Here is a 5,562-nt window from a genome sequence, read left to right on the forward strand (position 1 = left end):
CCCGCCTCGGCCTCCCAGAGAGCTAGGATTACAGGCGTGAGCCACCGCGCCCGGCCCCGAGCTCCTCTTAATGGCCTTGATGTACGTTAATGTACTTAAAATGGGTACATTTTATTGTATGTAAATCATACCTCAATAAAGTTAATTAAAAAATAGTAAGTCCACATTTCAGATTTGGCTATTACAAGTGCTTCAGCTATCGCCATCTCTTATCTGTATCAGGTGATTTGCTAACTGTCATAATGAATCTGAGAGATGGATTTTCCTCGGTGAAAATAAATTCTTATTGACCAATAAATTAATAAATGCCCTTCTCAGTGCTGTTGTGAGGACCAAATGTAGCTCCGTGTGTACAAGTGCTGTGATGGGCTTGACAAGTAAGCCTGGGCTTGTACATCAGAGATACCCCCAGCCTTCCAGCTTTTCCAGCTTCCCTGCAATCCTGATCTGACCTCCTCAGCTGTTCCTCTACCTGTCTCCTGCCAGGGTCGTGGCTTGCTACAGTCACCTCCAGGCCTCGCCTTCTGAAGGGCTGGGATCTCTCAAAGTGTGGCTGGGGCCCCACTAGGACCTGCCTTGCCTCCAAGAGCCTGAGGGGCTGTCACGGACTTTTGCCTCTGCGCCCGCACCCTGCATCCCCGGGATACCCTTTGCTCTGACTGGCCTGGGAGTCTGTAAGCTGCCCACACTGCACTAGAGTGACACAGACCTCATCCTGGCAAATTGGAGGTGAATTGAGGCTTTTCTTCTGAAGTCCCCCTAAACTACATATGTCTCCTAAATTTCTGAATATTCCAAAGCCACACTGTTTCGTACGCGTTTCCAAAACCTCAGGGAAGCCTGCCAGTCCTCTTGAGGCCACTGCAACTGACCTTGCTACTCTTAAGTGACCTCTTACCCAGATCCCAGTGTTCCTCTGACCTCACCCTGGCAGGACACTGGGGCCTCACAGGTCCTCGGAGCTGACTCTACCTGACACCCTTTGTTTCTCCCTTAATCTTCGAGTGCAGAGACCCAGGACTTTCAGGATTCAGCCACCTGCTCAGGGAACACTGGCTGGCACTGGCCTGGGTTCTCCAAGACTTAGAAGCCACCCACACACAATGTGTGGCCCACCCGAGGCCCAGGCCCTCGGGAGCTCAAACACTGGTGCCTCTCCTTAGGTATAAATAAAACAGTGTCTTGTCCTTAGCTTTTTTGTCTCTGATGCTGCAAGTTACCTTAAGTGGTGGTTCAGGGTGGTTGAGCTTTACTGCTCTTTCCCATGGAGAGGGCAGGACTAACGACCCCTCCAGCAACACCTCCTGCGAGCCGCCTGGTGTATGTGTGGGCTGCTCACTGCGGGCTCACCTCACACAGTGTGTGCCGTGTAGACCAGAGCCAGGGGAAGTTAAAGCTGCTCATACCCTAGGCATAAACACAGTCGACAGTGGTCACTGTCCTTCCAGAACGTTTATTTTAATGAAAGTATGTGGGCTTGTTTATAAGTATATGTTGAGGTGGTAATTTTTTTTTAAACAGGCTGGCCTCATACTTTTTCAATTCAACAAATATTCACTGATTAGCTACTATATGTCAGGCACTGTTTTAGGTAATCGAAAATAATTCTGTGCCTTGCTGTTTTTGCTAAAATCATTCCGTGTCAGTACATAACAATCTCCATTATTATTTTTGATAGTTGCATGGTGTTCCATAGCATGGCAGCATCATAACTCCACAATTTCTTTAACTAATTTTAGACATTCAGATTGTCTCCATAAACTTTTCTATCATATATAACACTGCTATCAATGCTTTAGTCATATGACCATGTACACATTTGTGAATATTTCTAATAGACTCCTATAAGGGGAACTGCTTAATTAAAGCAAACATAATGAATATTCCTAATTGTTGTACCAGGTGCTATAGTTTGAATATTTGTCCCCTCAAAAACTCATATTGAGGGCCGGGCGCGGTGGCTCACGCCTGTAATCCTAGCACTCTGGGAGGCCGAGGCAGGCGGATTGTTTGAGCTCAGGAGTTCGAAACCAGCCTGAGCAAGAGCGAGACTCCATCTCTACTAAAAATAGAAAGAAATTAATCGGACAACTAAAAATATATAGAAAAAATTAGCTGGGCATGGTGGCACGTGCCTGTAGTCCCAGCTACTCGGGAGGCTGAGGCAGTAGGATCGCTTGAGCCCAGGAGTTTGAGGTTGCTGTGAGCTAGGCTGACGCCACGGCACTCACTCTAGCCCGGGCAAAAGAGTGAGACTCTGCTGTCTCCAAAAAAAAAAAAAACAAAAAACAAAAAAAAAACTCATATTGAAATTTAATCCCTTGGGCTAGGTGTGGTGGCTCATACCTGTAAACCCAGCACTTTGGGAGGCTGAGGTGGGAGGATCACTTGAGTTTAGGAGCACAAGGTTACAGTGAGCTATGATCACGCCACTGTACTCCAGCCTGGGTGACATAATGAGACCCTGTATCTAAAAATATAAGTAAAATAAAGAAGACCTAAATATCTGGGCATGGTGGCACATGCCTATTGTCCCAGTTACTCTGGATGCAGAGGCAGGAGGATCGCTTGTACCCAGGAGTTCAAGGTTACAGTGAGCTATGATCACACAGCTGCACTCCAGCCTGGGCAACAGAGCAACACCCTGCCTCCAAAAAACAAAACAAAACAAAAAGAAATTTAATCCCCAATGTGGCAGTATTGAAAATTGGAGCCTTTAAAAAGTGATTGGATCATGAGAGCCCTGCATGAATGGATTATGGGTTAATGGATTAATGGGTTATCATGGGAGGGGAACTGGTAGCTTTCTAAGAAGAGGAAGAGAGACCTGCACTAGCATGTTAGCATGCTCAGCCCTGTCACCATGTGATGCCCTGTGCCGCCTCAGGATACCATAGAAAGTCCCCACCAGCAGCCCTTTGACCTTGGACTTCTCAGCCTCTGGAATTGTAAGAAATAAATTCCTCTTTTTTATAAATTACCCAGTTTCAGGCATTCTTGTATAAGCAATGGAAAACAGACTAAGACGCCAGGTATCAAGATTGTACCCATTTATTCCGCTTGTACTAGTGCGTGAGAGGACCCTTCCTCCTACTCCCTGTGGCCTCTCTTCAGTAAGTTTGTCATCCAATAGGCTCAAATTGGCAATAAGCTTTTCAACAGAAATAGCCTCAGCAGTCAGTACTGATTGAGCAGCTTCTAACCTTCAGCACAGGGCCTTCCAGAGTATAAACGAAGGGAGGTAAAGCTCTGGCTGCTCCCATGGGTGAGGTTCAGAGTTGACTACGTGGTCACTCATGTACTTTCACACACACGCTTCTTTTCTCCTTCACCCTGTAAGGTAAATGTCATTATCCCATTTTCATAGATGAGGAAATACGCAAGAGAGGCTGACTTCTCCAAATCACTAAGTTAAGAAGTAACAAAACCAGGGAGGAACGGAAGTCTGAGGGTGAAGGTAAGTGTAGCAAAGGCAAAGCCATAATTAACCCCAGGGCTTGGCTGGAACCAGGGCTGGGTCTCCAAGCCAGAGCCAGAGCAAGAGCCATGGAGGACTGGGGGAGGAAATGACATGAGATTCTTTCCCATGGGCTGCAGCCTGTGGGACCTGCTCTGCCTGTGCTCAGGGCTTGTCCTGGTCGGGCACGAGGTGAAGACTGCAATGGGTCCAGGGGCCGCAAACATAGGGAGAGGAATGACCTGAGTCTGGTAACTCGGAAGGACTGAGGGAAGAGTGAGGAGAGCCGTTGCCCTGGTGATGGCAGAGGTGTGTATGAGTAGATTATAGTATGCAGGCCTTGTCCACAAACTAATGCGAGACTTCTTCCATCCTCCTAGCTGGCTGCCACTGCAGTCACCGGCCAAGGCCCTCAGCACAGTCCTCATCCCTCAAAAAGAGAAAAAGAGCCCCCACCCCCAAACAATCCTCTTATACATTGGCTCTAACCCAAGGAGTTCTGGGGACAGAATCTTGTTGCACCACCTCTGGCTCCAGCACTTGCCAGTCGGTCCTCAGAGCTCAGCAGTTTGAAGAAATATTTTCAGTAGATTCTGGGAGGGGAGCCAGTAGGCAGCGAAGTGCCTTTCCCTTGAGATTCCGTTCCCTGAGGAAGCTCAGCTCAAGTGGACATTCTTCCAGGGTCACAGAAACCTCTGTGACCTACACGCACAGGATTTCGTTCTGGAGACAGGAGCTGCCGCTCCCCAGGGGTGGCTCCATGCCAAGCCATGTCCCTACACAACCTCCGGGCACAATACCCACTCCCCTGTGCCAGCTGTTACATGCTGCCAGGGGGAGCTGTCCGCTGGCACATGACAGAACCAGTGCTTTGCCGGTGTTTGCAGGGAAAGGTCCGAAGAAAACAGAAAAGGGCCCTGCATCCTGAACCTAGTGAAATCGTGGACCAGGACCTCTGAAAAAGAAGATACATGTCCTCAGCCTTTTTGTTTGTAAAAATAGTAGAAAATCTATCCTTTGATTGTGTAAGAGAATGTCTTTCTTCTTAGGAAATACATATACATGCAGAGAGAGAGAGAAAGAGAACATAGGAATATGGTAACATTGGTGAATCTGGGTAAAAGGTGTTTGCAAATTCCTTGTACATGCGACTGTTCTGTAAGTTTGAAATTGTATCAAAATAAAAAGGGACGAAAAAGAAGAATTACAAAACACAAAGGAACATTTTAGACAAATTAATCCTCGTTCCCACCAGAATAGCCCAAGAATGGATTTAATTTTTGTATGGATTTTGGGGTTTTTTAATATGGAAAGACATTTTGTTATCATTTTGCTATATAACATATTAGTGCATATACCAGATTGCACTTTCTCGGATGGCAAATGAGGCAGAGGGTAACATTTTTCTTTGATCCCCAAAGAACCTCAATATTATATGTTTTTTGGAGGATCCAGTTTTTTATCTGTGATATTGTCTACGAGGATACCAGCAGTGCTTAGCAGCAAAGAACATTTCTATCATGGGTCCTTGTTCTATCATGGGTTCTTGCTCAAGGTGCTCACTGTTTTCTTCTACTCTAGTTTTGAGCACTTGATCATTGTTTCTTCATGATTGTGCACAGGATCTGGCTGAGGGACAGGTTTTGTGGGTTCATACGCAATGTCCGCAGAAGGGTGAGAGTGTGCCATCATCCTGCCATCAGATGTCAAAGCTAGCTGTACTTCGCAACTGTAGTCACCGGGAAGAGAAGAACACATGGATTTACAACAAACACAATATAAAGCTCCATTTTGGATTGGAAATAAATGTTTCAAGATAGTTCTCTTTGATAACACCCATTTTACTGCTGCTACTGTCATGGTGCAGCAGGATGCTTATCAGGTGGTATGAAGAAAGACGTTTTGAAGAGAAACTGCTTTAACATTTGCTTCAAGGCAGACCAGTTTTCACTCCTGCTTAACAGCTCCTCGCTGTGAACCCACTGTCTTGTCTCCTCATTTTTTGCATAGACTTTGAGTAATTTTTACTCAGTTGCAATCATGGACAGGTTTGTAGTCTGCCTTTTTTTACTTAATGTTATATAAACTGTTTCCATACTGCTACA

General features: G+C 46.1%; 1 pseudogene; it reads right to left on the bottom strand.

The window, feature by feature from the left end:
* Nucleotides 1-4,888: 4,888 nt before the first annotated feature.
* Nucleotides 4,889-5,317, bottom strand: LOC105814225 (annotated as a pseudogene).
* Nucleotides 5,318-5,562: the final 245 nt, after the last annotated feature.

This window comes from Propithecus coquereli, unplaced genomic scaffold (assembly GCF_000956105.1).
Source record: "Propithecus coquereli isolate 6110/MARCELLA unplaced genomic scaffold, Pcoq_1.0 Scaffold3, whole genome shotgun sequence".
Taxonomy (NCBI): domain Eukaryota; kingdom Metazoa; phylum Chordata; class Mammalia; order Primates; family Indriidae; genus Propithecus; species Propithecus coquereli.